Below are 14659 nucleotides of genomic sequence, written 5' to 3'. Positions count from 1 at the left end.
AAGGGTCAGACAAAGAGACTGCCATTATATATCCTAGAAAATGGGGGACCCCCTCTATTTGGGAGAGACTGGATTGCTCACTTTGGTATGCCAGACATCGCCATAAGTCCCTGTAACACCGTTACCATTCCATTAGGAGATAATGAGGGATGGGTGGTGTCCCTGAAGCAGCGGTTCCCAAATATTTTTGATGACCAGTTGGGAAAAATAAAGCATGACTGTGTGAGACTCAAGTTGAAACCCAACGCTCAGCCTAAGTTCTTCAAAGCTCGGACAGTACCTTTCGCACTCCGAGCAGGTGTGGAAGCAGAACTAAGTCGGCTGGAGGAACAAGGTGTCATCTCAAAGTTAGAGCACAGTGAGTGGGCATCACCAGTTGTACCGGTAAAGAAATCGAATGGGGACTTGCGCATTTGTGGCGATTTCCGCATGGCACTGAACTCAACTGGAAATAGACCAGTATCCCCTACCCAGAGTAGATGACATTTTTGCCTCTCTTGCAGGAGGTCAAAAGTTCACCAAGCTTGATCTCAAACAAGCATATTTACAGTTTGAGGTCCATCCTTCTTCCCGCAAGTTTCTGACCATCAACACCCACAAGGGACTGTATCAATATAATCGGATGGTGTTTGGGGTAGCCTCTGCCCCAGCCATTTGGCAACGAAAAATGGACGAGATTTTGGCGGACATTCCTTTCACTCAGTGCCTGCTAGATGACATGCTCATTACAGGACGGACCGACCAGGAACACAAGCAGAATGTGGAGCTTGTGTTGGCGAGACTCCAAGAACAGGGTCTGAAAGTGAACTTAGCAAAATGCCAATTCATGGTGCCTAAATTGGAGTTTTGTGGCCACCTTGTGGATGCAGAAGGTATACACACCACGGAAGCCAAGGTTGATGCTTTAGTCAAAGCTCCAGCCCCAACCAACGTCCAGCAGCTGCGATCATACCTTGGCTTGCTGAACTATTACCACAAATTCCTGCCAGATCTGGCACACACCTTGTTTCCGTTGAACAAGCTTTTGGAGAAACACTCCAGATGGGACTGGTCGGCTGCATGCCAACGTGCTTTTGAAGTTTCTAAGCGGAAGCTGTTGGCGTCACGCATGCTCGTGCACTATGACCTCCAGAAGCCTCTCACCTTGGCTTGTGATGCCTCACCCTATGGTCTGGGGGCGGTACTATCTCACATCTTACCAGATGGGTCAGAAAAACCAGTGGCATTTGCTTCCAGGTCTTTGACAAAAGCAGAAAGCAATTACTCACACATTGACAAAGAGGCTCTTGCGCTGATATGGGCAATTAAGAAGTTTCATCTTTACCTGTATGGTAGGGAATTCACCATACTGACGGACCATAAACCACTCCTTCAGATCTTTAGCCCTGACAAAGGTGTAACGGATTATGGACTATTCTGCCTGGACATTGATAATAATTGCAGGATCTTGAGAGACTACAAGATGTTGGTTAATTGTGACCCCAACCAGTCAATATTCTATGACTCAGTCTAGTGACATGCTAATTGCGTCAGGGCCTGGGAGACAGTCCATTGTCCTTGTATAAAGGTGTTGTAATGGACAGGTGTTAATCCCAGGTCTGCTCTCAGAACTATAATTATGCATGCTAAAAACTGTTTATGTGTGATAACACTGTCTCTGTATGCGGAGACGAAACGTCTGCCTAGGAGACGGAGTGGGTGAAGGTTTTGTTGTTATTAATTAAAGAATGTTTAGTAATTAGCCTTAGTGTGTGATGAGGGGGGGAGTGTCATTTGTTTCTGTACAGTTGTAACCAGATATAAGGAGGAAAAATGTGGAAAATAAAGTCAGTCTGCTTGACCCTTCAAACATAGCCCGTCTCGTTTCTTGGAAGGGCGTTCGATGGGATATACCGGCGGTACCTGCATATCGCAGCTTGCCAGGGAAAAGGACGTCTCCAACGGCTGAGACCCTCACACCAGTGGGTAGCCGTTACAAAAGGCATCTCCCAGACTACTGCGGCCCGCCTCCAACGCTATGCCCTATTCTTGGGGGCATACAGCTACAAAATTCAGTATCGTGGTCATGATGCCAATGATAATGCGGACGCTATGTCCCGACTGACAGGGAGGTCCATGGACTCTTCTCCACCGGTCAAGAGTTGTCGTTACACCAGCCTGTCCTTCTTGTCTTCTGGGGAGATAGCAGCCCATACAACCAAGGATACCTTTCTGAAAACCATACTCTCCTGGGTACGTTCCGGTTGGCCTGCAACTGTCACACAGGAGTATGAACCTTATTTCCGTAGGCGTATGGAATTAACTGTGGCTGGCAACTGTGTTTTATGGGGAGACCGAGTGATCATTCCACAGACCCTCCGGAGACACATTCTGGACTTGCTACATACTGGTCATCCCGGGAGCACACGTATGAAACAAAAGGTCAGAGGCTATGTGTGGTGGCCAAACCTAGACTCAGATATCACAACATATGTGAATGCTTGTGCTGGATGTGCACAAACGGCAAGAGACCCTCCTCGAGGGTGCGTCCAGCCCTGGACTTGGCCCACGGTTCCTTGGTTTCGCCTACACTTGGACTTTGCAGGCCCGATCAGAGGACACACCTTCTTGATCATAGTGGACGCCCATTCAAAGTGGCCTGAGGTCATTCCTGTTACTCAGCCAACGACTAAGGCAACGGTTTCCATACTGTTACATCTCGCTGCTACGTTTGGATACCCCAGAGAAATCGTCACAGACAACGGTGCACAATTCACCAGTCAGGAGTTTCAGCATTTCCTGACTGCCCACAACATCAAGCACAAGTTGACCGCACCTTACCACCCGGCTGCAAATGGTCAAGCAGAGCGGTTTGTGCAGACTTTTAAACGCTATTTCAAAGCTACAGTGGCTGCAAGTAAACAACAGTCCCTGTCACCCCAGCAGCTGGACTCCTTAATTTCTGCTTACAGAAACACACCACATGCAACCACTGGGAAAACTCCAGCAGAACTCCTTCTGGGGCGGCAGCCATGGACTGTGTTGGATATGCTCCGCCCTCAAACAGTCCAGGAACATGTACTACAGTCCCAAGACAAGATGGTCCAACACAATGAGCTCCCCCGATTCACAGCCCAACAAAAGGTATGGGCCCGATCTTATGGGGCTTCCAACACCCGTTGGCTTCCTGCTGTCATTGCAGAGACCTTGGGACCCAAGATGTACAAGGTCCGCCTGGAAGATGGTTCCATTTGCAGACGTCATGCAGACCAACTGCGTCCTCGTTCTCAACTGCCCGAATCCCTGATGCCGGCTGAACCACCAGTGTCTCAAGGATCTGCTCCCAGCAAATCAGGATGCACAGAGACTGATGATTGTGGGGACTCTGAACTTGTGAACTCAGCTCCAACAGAGCCCTCCAGCTCTGGTCCGGAGGTCTGTTTACCCTCTGAGCTGGGGGATCCCTTCTTGGCCCCGCCGGTACCCATTCCGACCAGCCCCGTTTCCTCCAGTCCCGAATCGCTGGATGCCCGGCCTCAACGACACTGTCGCCCTCCTGACCGGTTTCAGTTGCAAGAGCGGTTACGAGACTTTCGACGGGGCCGACGGAAGTGATCCGATGACATATTAACCCTGCAACGGTTCCTGGAAGCTTGAAGTCCCATAATTCTCCTGTGTTTGGAGGACTACTGTTATTGGACAGTTATCAGTTAATGTTTTGTGCCTGTTATTGTTTTGTTGTGTTTTTTTTTTTTTTTTTTTTTTTTTAGGGATGGATGGAAGGTGTTATACCTGAAGGGTTTCACATGTACTGGCACTTTAAGGCTGGCTCCACCCAGCAGTGATGACAAGGGTCAAGGGGTATAGTAGCCATCTTAGAGAGACCACATGTAAGAAGCAGATAACCTGTAATGTCCTGAGATGCATGTTGCAGTGTACAGCCTGTACTGAATAAACATCCATTGTTCCAGCCCAGAGTCTTGTGTCCCTCACAACACAGAGGATATAACAAATGCCGCCACAGTGCCCCATCAAATGCAGCCACTGTCCCTCATCAAATGTTGCCACTGTGACAGGGTACAGACGATGATGATGAAAACAATAGACAGAGATTGGGTACACTGTACAGTACAGACAAACAGCATGTAGTAATGTACCTAAGACTGAAAGGATGCAGTGTAATGGAAGCTAATAAAAAGTATGGAAGTATTGGTTAGGTAAGGTGAATATGATCCAAAGTGTTTGCAGAAAGGAAGAGTCACCTATAATACTGAGCTTCAAAGATAATATGGTCTTTGACTTGGGGGTGCATTGTTGCAGTTTTATATATATTAGTTAGAGACACTACCTGCTCCTGCTCCACGCCTCTGTGACGTTGTTCCCCTACTAAAGACAGCCGAAGAAGCAACACTCTGTCCCTCTCTCTCTGCCCTGCAGTGCAATCTGGGAGTTGTAGTCTCTGCAGAGCACAGGCACCAGAGGGCCAAATTGAAGTCTGTGTGCCTGTGCTCTGTGGGAGAACTACAACTCCCGTCATGCACTGGGGCCGCCATCGCCAATTTTAGGGTAAAGGCTAGGAGGATGGCGCCGCAACAGTGGAGCCTGCTATTGGACGCAGGCAGCCTGAGCCATGCCCACCTCCATCCATGATTGATGTAAGTGTTGTCACTCGTCCGCCACCGCGGACCGTGGCGGTGGCTCTGCTCAGTCTCACCCCGCTGCTTGCGAGTCCCACAACATGTAAAAGGCAAATTAGGCGATCGCGAGGCCCTTTCTGTGGGCGAGGCCTAAGGCAATCGCCTAATTTGCCTAATTAAAGAGCCGCCTCTGGACAAGGTGATTTAGGGAGCCCCCAAAGCACCTTGTCCCCATTTTGAGGACATGTGGTCTGGTATGGTTCAGGAGGGGGGTCAATCGCTCGCCCCCCCCCCTATCCTGACCTTCAGGTTGCATGCTCAGATAAGGGCCTGGTTTGGATTTTGAGAGGGACCCTACGCCAATTTTGGTGTTGAGTTCCCTTTAAAATCCATACCAGACCGAAGGTCCGGTAAGGACTGAAGGGGTACCCCATGCCATTTGTTTTTTTTTGTAAAATTATTTTTATAAAATTTTTACAACATAGATACAGTAACAGGCCGCAACATGCGACCAACAATTACCGGTCAAAACACAGAAACCGGTATACATAAAAAAAAGGGGGAAAAAGAAAAGGGGGGACAGCGATAATATACATCAAATATTCACAGTCCAAACTAAAATTAATTAAATCAAGTTAAATCAGATCAAAACAAATCATAACCCCCCCCCCCAGCACAACCAAAACCTTTTGCCCAATCCTAGTTTCAACGCTGACCAGCCGGGCCGATGGCGGGTGGCAAATGGCACAGCCTCCGAACCATGTTACCAGATATAGTATAACATGCAAAACATGGCCCTCCTCCCTCCGAAGAAATCCATATACATTGGGGAAAAATTAACACGTCTCCCTCTCAGAATGCACAGTTACCCTATAATAAAGTGATCTACAGTCCACCCCCTGCTGACAATACCATACATACAATCAATGACTATACTGACCCAGGCTCAATCTGACAGTGTATCCACTGAGGCCATCCAACCTCCCCACACTTTATCAAATCTTGTCAACGCCCCCCTACTCAGGTAGGTAGCCTTGTAGAATGTAATGGCCTTATTGACTAGTACTTTCCAAGACACCACCGTTGGGGCTGAGGAGCTATTCCAGGAAAGGATGATCCGCTTCTTAGCATAAAAGAACAATAGAATAAGGAGTGTTCTGATTGCCCTGGTCGTAGCCAGGGGCTCCACCAGATGCAGTAAACACACCTCCACAGCCATGGGAATCGAAATAGAAGTGACCGATCGTATGCAGTCCACCACAGCTTGCAAGTATGGTTTAACCCGGGGGCAGTCCCAAAAGACATGCATAAAGTTTTCAGAGGGCATGGAACACCGCCAGCACACAGATCTCTGATCCCCAAACATTCTGGCTAGTCTAGCAGGAGTCAGGTAAATCCTATGCAGAAATTTATAGTGAACGAGTCTATCCCTGGTAGAAACCAGGGCCTGAAAAGCTGCCCCCCAGACATCATCACAGTCGTCCCTGTCCAGTCCCAAGGTCAAAGTCTCCCAGGCCCGTCTACATGGCACCAGCAATTTAGTAGTTTCCTGAAAAAGGTATCTATATAGGCTAGAAACCGCTTTAGGCAGCGATTCACTACGAGTCAGCAGTTCCAAATCACTGAGCTCAAGGACAAGAGGATCCCCCCTGAATTGGGCCTGAAACGCATGTCTTAGTTGCAGGTACCTGAAGAAATGCGTGTTGGGTAGACCATAACATGCTTTTAAGTCGTCAAACAGCATAAGAGTGCCATTGGCAACTATGTGACACAGGAGCTTGACTCCAAAGTCAGTCCACACTACTGGGTCGGGATAGTCAAGAAAGTGTGACAGTTTGGGATTTCTCCACAGGGGGGTATTAGGGGAGAAGGTGACATGATCCGAGGGTCTCAACTCCTGGGCCACAGACCATGCTCGGAGTATCGAGCGCATGGAGGACGTCAAGGGGTAGGAGGCCTTTGAACCTCTATAAACCAGATGTGAGAGCGCCTCATAGGAGCCCACACAAGCAGCCTCCAATGAGATTGCAGCGTCGTCCGGAGCAGTGATCAACCAGCGATGTGCCAGCGATCAACCAGCTGGCCGGCCAAAAAGTACTTATGAAAATTGGGTACCGCCAACCCCCCCTCCCCCCATGGTTGCTGAAGGATGGCCAATTTGAGGCGAGGGAGTTTTCCCTGCCACAGGAAGGAGGAGATCATGCTGTCTATGGACCTAAAAATTGACCTTGGTATCCACACCGGAGAGTTCCTAAGGGTATAGAGCAGGAGGGGAAGAATCTTCATTTTAATCAAACTAACCTTTCCAATGAGGGACAAGGGGAGGTTCTTCCAGGAGTGAAGTTTTTTTAGACACAGTGGCCAGTAATGGAGACACATTAAGGCTGATGAATTCTGTCACCGAGTTCGTAATTTGCAGCCCCAGGTATCTAATCTGTGTCACCCACTGCAGGGGATTGGAAGGGTCAGCCTTCCCAGGTGTCGCATGAGAACGCAGCGGGAGGATCTTCGACTTGGTCCAGTTGACCTTGAGACCAGAGACTTTGTGCGAAGAACGTAATGCAATCGCCAAGGGCTCCATAACCAGAGAAAATAAACCCGGAAATAAGGGGCATCCTTGCCTGGTGCTCCTGGATACTGGAAAAGTGTCAGACACCTCGCCGTTCAGGCGAATTGCTGCCACCGGGCGGTCATAAAGCATTGAAATCCATTTGAGGAACACATGGCCAAAGCCCATGCGCTCCAACACCTGGACCATGTATCCCCAGTCAATGAAATCAAATGTCTTTTCCAGATCGAAAAACACCAGGGCCCCTCCATGGGATTTCTCTCCATCAATTTGCGTATGCGTGTACACCCTGCGTATATTAATATCAGTAGCCTTTTTGGGCATGAACCCCATCTGATCAGGCGATATCAGGTGATCTAGACATTGCATTAACCGATTGGCCACCATTTTGGTAAGTATTTTAAGATCCATGTTCAACAATGCAATGGGCCTGTAAGAAGAACAATAAAGTGGGTCTTTCTCCGACTTGGGGAGCAAAACCACATGAGCCTCATACCACGAAGGGGGCAAACTCCACATCTCAAAACAGTCTTTATATAGGTTTAAAAGTTTGTGGGATAACACATCCGTGTAGGTCTTGTACCATTCTGCCAGGATCCCGTCAGGCCCAGACGCCTTACCGTTCGGGAAGAAGGCAATGGCCACGGCCAGCTCCTTAGGAGTGAAGGGGGCCTCCAGGGCTGCCACCGCCTCCTCAGGCAGCACCTGACTGTTATACTGTGGGATAGCCGCATAGAGGTCTGAGTAATAGGATACAAAAGCCTGTATAATACTCTCCCTATCCCTCACCAAAGCACCCCCCGCCGAATAGATGCAGGGAATGGCCACATGAGATCGAGCATCTGCCGCCAGGTAGGCCAACAGTTTCCCATTCTTATCCCCTTTTTCAAATAGTTTCTCCGCCTTGCACTTAAACGTACATTGCGTAAGAGTTTGAAAATTAACCAAGAAAGCCCTCCTAGCCATCTGTAACTCTACAAGCGTGGATGGAGAAGGCGTCTCAGCATGGGCCTTCGAGCATTGTAATTCATGAGCCTGGAGTGCCTCTGACTCAGAGTTTTTCTCTACTCTAGCGGCTTTAATTGCCGCTATATACACCCCCCTGGTAGACGCCTTGAATGCATCCCAAACCATACGTCCATCCGCGGAGCCCTCATTCACATTCCAATAATCTGAGATATGTCCAGAGATCAACGGCTCCACAGATATCTCATCCACTCATCCCTGGTGCAATCTCCAGACCCTCCGACTGCCACCCCCAGGGGCTCAGCATCACCTGCAAGGGAGTGTGGTCCGAGAGTCCCCCAGCCAGGTAACCAACCTCCTTCATCTGGGGCACTAAGGCCGGGTTCACGAAGGCCAGATCAATACGGGAGGAGGAGGAGCTGACGTGGGAAAGATGGGAGTAACCTCTCTCGCCAGGATGTTTCCACCGCCACACCTCCTCCAAAACCGCCATGTCCGCCCACTGCCTGAGGTCAAAATTCCGCACCCGATTTGGGTTGGAGGCATCCAGTTCATAATCAAGAATATTGTTAAAATCCCCGGCCACCAACATTTTTAGTGGACCAAAGGTAGCAATTTTTTCCAGAACCTGGTACAGTACCTCCTTGTTAAAGGGGGGGCATAGACATTCGCTATAGCCAATAACAGAGTCAATATTGAGAATCACAATTGCATACCTCCCATACGGGTCTGTTACCACATGTTCAATAACACATTGCAATTTCCTGTGTAGCAAGATAACCACTCCCCTGTCATATGAGGAGTGAGTGGAATGTATCGCCCTCTGTATCCAGCTCCTGTTCAGTGACATGGTCTTGCTGCCCACTAAGTGAGTCTCTTGCAAGAGAACAACATGAGGATTCAGGGATTTAAGATAATGTAGGACTAGGGAGCGTTTATACTTAGAATTTAGACCGCGGACATTCCACGAGACAACTTTAATATCATTCATTAATGCGAACAGGGTATAATAGGAAGACAGGAGAAGCCTGCAAAACAAGGCGACCAGGAGGGAGGAGGCTGGACACAGAGAGTCACACAGCAGCACCATACAGCATTTGAAAAACACATATTATATTAGGCATAACATAGTCCTCTGCATTCATGTGCATGAAGCAAAGCTCATAGGTATAGAGAGGGGGGGGGGAACAAAATGCTTCTGTCCCAAACAAAGGAAAAAAAACGGGGCAAAAAAACATACCACAAAAAGAGAAAAAATAAATAAAAAAAAAGCAAAAAAAATTGACAACCTGAAAATCCCAACTCCCTGTTTGCTCCAGGCGAACCAAACTAAAAAACGGAAACACCGCTGGAGAAACTTAAAACCCAAGAACATAGTGAACATAAGTGGAATATCTCTAAAGTTCATCCACACAAAAAAATGGGGGAAAAGGGAGTCCAAAGAGACACGTAAATACTCCAACCTGTGTAACTCAGTACCTGGTGCTTCTGTCAAGAACGGATAACTGATCACGTAGGCCTCTGCAGCATGTAATCATCCACGAAATCCAACATCATGAGGTAGCAAGATTGAAGTGAAGGACCACAGCAACGAGGAACCACTGCTCCCAGCAATGACATCTTATGCAGGTAAGTATCGTCCATCTTCGGGCCACAGGCACCACCACCATGAAGCCCCTGGTCGGATCAGAACCCTAGGCCAGCGAATCCAGCCAGTCCACCGCCTCTGCCGGAGAATCAAAAAACTTTGCGGATCCACGATGAATCACTTTCAGACTGCTAGGATAGAGCATACTGTAGACCAGGCCCTTCTCTCTCAAACGGCGATGGATGTCTGTAAAGGAGCGCCTTTTCTTTTGCAGATCCGGAGAGAAGTCAGGATACAGATGTGTAATGGAACTATGCATGCTGCCTGGACATCGATAACCATCATGCAGTGAGGACTACAAAGAACTGCATGACTTGTTACTAGACATGTGCACAGCAAAAATTTTCGTTTATTTCTGTTTCGTTTCTGTTCGTTTATCGTGATTCGTAACGAGTCGTAATTTCGTAAGACGTTAGTTATCGTATTCGTACTCTTTAGTATTTTTGTAACACTCTTTTTTCCGTTTCCGTTTTTTTTCTGTTAGTTTATTTTTCGTTGAATCGAGATTCGTATTTTCGTTATGTTTTGTATTCTGCCTCGTTCGTATTTTTTGAATGAATTTATTTGTTTATTCGTTTTTACGTTGGTATATTTTTCGTTTTTTTTATATTCGTATTTACATTATATTTACCATCGTGCCGCATTCGTATTTTCGTAAGAAATAGATCTTCGTTGTTTTATCATCATTCGTATTTTCGTGTCTTGTTTCATTCGATTGTAAAAACGTGCTTTAGTAGATCTTAGTGCATTCGTAATTCAGTTAAAATACATTTTACGTTGATTCAACACACTACTCATCGTAATTTTGTAAATCTAACTTGACTGCGATAGACTACTTGACGGTCTTACTGATACTGATTATTACTTTCGTCAGATTGTTTTAGTAAATTTGTAATCGGGCCTTAATTCGTTATTTTACGCAATGTGTCAGAATTGCGCTCCGCTAACGCTGCTAATGTGTGTTGTAAATCATTCGTACTTTCGTAAGTACATCGCAGCAAACTTAACCATTCAAAAATCTCATACTTTACTTTAGTTTTCGATGCGCGGCTTATAGCCTCCGCCCCTGGACTCCATTTTGAGACGGTGTATGAGTGCGTGGTTTGGCGAGGGAGGAACAGAGAGCAGGGCAGAGGTGGGCTTGTCGAATTTCGACTTGTTTTTGTGTGGTGGTTTCACTGGTTTGCTATCTTTTGGGCAATTAAAATCATGTATAGGAGTGAGAATGGACATGTGAGTGTTGAGACTGAGAGTGAGAATGTTGGTGTTAGTCAGTGTGTTGATGTGAGACTTGTTGGTGTGACTGAGAGTGAAGTGGAGGAAAGGTGTGGAGCAGATGAGATGAGTGTGGTGGAGGAGAGGCATGGAGGGGAGAAGAGGCATGGAGGGAAGAGGAGGCGTGGAGGGGAAGAGAGGAGTGGAGGACAGGTGTGGAGGAGAGGAGTAGAGTCGAGGAGAGGCATGGAGGGGAGAGTAGGCATGGAGGGAAGAGGAGGCATGGAGAGAAGAGGAGGCATGGAGGGGAAGAGAGGAGTGGAGTGGAGGAGAGGTGTGTAATGAAGAGGAGGCATGGAGGGGAGGAGAGGAGTGGCGTGGAGGAGAGTAGTGGAGTGGAGGAGAGGAGCGTAGTGGAGGAAAGGCGTGGAGGAGAGAGGAGGCGTGAAAGGGAGGAGAGGAGGGTAGTGGAGGAAAGGCGTGGAGGAGAGAAGAGGCGTGAAAGGGAGGAGAGGAGGGTAGTGGAGGAAAGGCATGGAGGGGAGAGGAGGCGGGGAGGGGAGGAGAGGTGTGGAGTGAAGCCGAGGCATGGAAGGGAATGTGGAGGTGTAGTGGAGCGGGAGCATGGCAAAGAAAGGAGACATGTGGCCCCTCCTATGTCAGATAGTGCGGACTCAGATGTGCAGCAGAACAAGCGAACCAAGAGACAGAAATCAAGGGGACCCATATATACCAAAGAGGAGAATGCTGCATTGGTTGCTGCAGTATCAAAAGAAAAAGTGACACTTTTCTGCCAATCCGTGCCAGCATCTGAGAAGTCAGCAGCCTGGGAACGAGTCCGGGACTCCGTGAATGCGGTCTCCAAGTTTCACAGGCCCACCAATGGCGTCAGACACAGGTAATTAATATTAAAATATTCTTTCACTCTTGTGTAAAAAATACACAGTTTTGTAGTCAATAACAAAAAAGTAACAGTTCAACGTAACCAAAAAATTTATTTGTCACAGCCACATGCTGAACAGTATACATATAACCATCACAATGTGAAAATAAATGTGGTTTTCAAAAAACATTAATCTAAGTATTTTTTTTTTTATTAATGTAATTGTAATGTTTATGTACATTTGCAGGTTCTATGATTGTCGGGCAACGGTTACAAAGAAGATGCAGAGGCTTCGACTAGGACAAAACAGAGGAAAGCCTATCAAGTTGCGAGAGTGGGAGGCGGAGCTAAGAGATGTCCTTCTGGCAGAGGATGTCCCTGGATTCAGCAGCAGGGATCAAAATCACAGAGCTGGTGGTGAGGAAAATTAAATATATCATTATAATTTATATATATTGCAGTTATAATATATTTGTAAAGCTATCTTATTGTTTATGATGACTACACATGTATGATTTATAGGGGTTTCCTTATACAGGAAAAATATGGGGACTCTTGTTAAAGCATGAACAGTAATATTGTATGTAAATATGTGGGCCTGGTCAAACCTCAATCATGAGAGCCACAACACCAATATAGATATCGAAAAGATTTATTTTATAAAAGGATTTTCTTTGTAAAAAGACATAGAAAAAAGAAAAAAAAAAAAAATATACATTGAATACTATAGAGTGCATACTAGACAAATTCCAGACTAACAAATAAAATGATACTTCAAGTGCATAAAGATGCAGGTGATCTTCATTTCATCCCGCATGTAACGGTTCTACTAGTTTCGCCCAAGGGGGCTTCGTCAGGAACCAATGGGGGGCAGTAGTCTGAGCAAACAAAGAGTATATCAATGAACGGAAAAAGATATGTAATAATATATACAAATAGTCACATAGATTTATTGTATCAGTGCATACAAACGTGTCTGATTGACCATAGATGTTAATATAATCATAATTTATTATACGACATAAAAACAATGTATTTTGTTTAAGTAGACGAAAGTCGAGTTAATGGAGTGTCTGTGATAGCTGTGGACTTTGATAGAGATATTTACCTGAAAAAATGGACTAAAAAACCTGTATAGTTAGCCGTGATTGGCTCAAAGTCCCAGATGGAAAATCCCAGATGGAAGGAAGGAGGGATGGGAAAAAGAGGAAGTAATCCTCTTATGCATGCGGGTAGGATCACCATGCACCGCACAGAGCCTGGATGCAAGCCTATAGAGGAAGAGGAGCCGAAGGCAAGCAGGTACTGTGGGTACAGAATAAAAATATTAAAAAATTAACAAATAAAAAAAAAGAAAAAAGAAAAAAAAGGAAATATGTTCAGTAAAAGAGAGAAATTGTGATGAACAGACATCTATAGACATCTATAGAAAGATATGTGTAAAAGAATTAATGATTATTACCTGGTTCAAATAATGATAGGAATAAAGGGAAGATTGATGATGAGGTAGTCTCAAAAGAGATTGATATGGATCATCCCAAGAGATTTCTGTCAGTACTGTACAGCACAAAATAGGAAGTCATTCACTATGAAACTATATACAATATGTCATAAGATTGTATAATGACAGATTAATTTGAAAGTTAAACTTCAAATTAATCTGTCATTATACAATCTTATGACATTTTGGGGCTGATTTACCAAGCCTTTACTCCATGACTCATGGAGTAAAAGCAGGAGTAGCAGCCGTTTTGCCATTTACTAAAGAAATACGCTGCTAGTGCAGTGTATTTCCCTAGTTACTAATGTGCTCCGTGCGCCCAGGAGAGGGTGCATTGTGCACCAGTACAGACCTGGCGCACGGCACATTAAACTGTAAATTGCGGGGGTTTGGGCGGGAGTTTATTAGGGGGGGAGGTGGGGGGATGCAGGGGAAGTGAAGTGACATGTGTTTTGAAGTGTTTGGCGGGCCGAATTGAAAGGGAAAGTGTTTTTTGAAAACAGATCCCCGTACGCTTGCACAGTGCGCCTGAACCTCGGGAGGTTCATTTGCATACTGGGCATGCGCAGAGAGAAAAGTCAGGGATTCCCGTGCGCCTTGTCAGTACGCCGTGAAAATCTTGGTAAATACCAAGCGGCGTACCCGTGAATGCGCTGCGTGACGCGGCTCACGGGAATCTCCGAGCTGTTTTCAGCCCTGAAGGGGAACTCGGCGCCAAATTTCAAACTTGAAATCGGCGCGGGTCCCCCTCCAGGGCTACATTAGGCTCTTAGGCTTGGTCCGGAACGTGAGGGGTTAAACCCGCGCCGATTCGGCGCGGGGGTCCCCCCCAGATCCAAACCAAGCCCTCATCCCAAGCATGCAGTCTGGCCCGGACAGGAATGGGGGCGGGGACGAGCGAGCGGCCCCCCCCCCTCCTGAGCCGTACCAGACCGCATGCCCTCAACATGGGGGAGTGTGTGCTGTGGGGGAGGGGGGCACTGCCCCCCCACCCCACAGCACTCTTGCCCCCATGTCGATAGGGACAAGAGCCTCTTCCCGACAACCCTTGCCATTGGTTGTCGGGGTATGCGGGCGGGGCTAATCGGAATCTGCGAGCTCCCTTTAATAAGGGGGCCCCCAGATGCCGGACCCCCACCCTATGTGAATGAGTATGGGGTACATCGTACCTCTACCCATTCACATGGGGGAAATGTAAAGTAAAATAAAACACCACACACAATAAAATATTTTATTAATCAGCTCCGGAGCCCCCCCTTTC

The 14659-nt window shown here is 46.9% G+C and overlaps 1 pseudogene; it reads left to right on the top strand.

The window, feature by feature from the left end:
* The first annotated feature begins 231 nt into the window (after nt 1–231).
* On the top strand, nt 232–2865 carry LOC120930476 (annotated as a pseudogene).
* Nucleotides 2866–14659: the final 11794 nt, after the last annotated feature.

This window comes from Rana temporaria, chromosome 3 (genome assembly GCF_905171775.1).
Source record: "Rana temporaria chromosome 3, aRanTem1.1, whole genome shotgun sequence".
NCBI lineage: Eukaryota > Metazoa > Chordata > Amphibia > Anura > Ranidae > Rana > Rana temporaria.
This window is presented reverse-complemented; position numbering and strand designations above follow the sequence as displayed.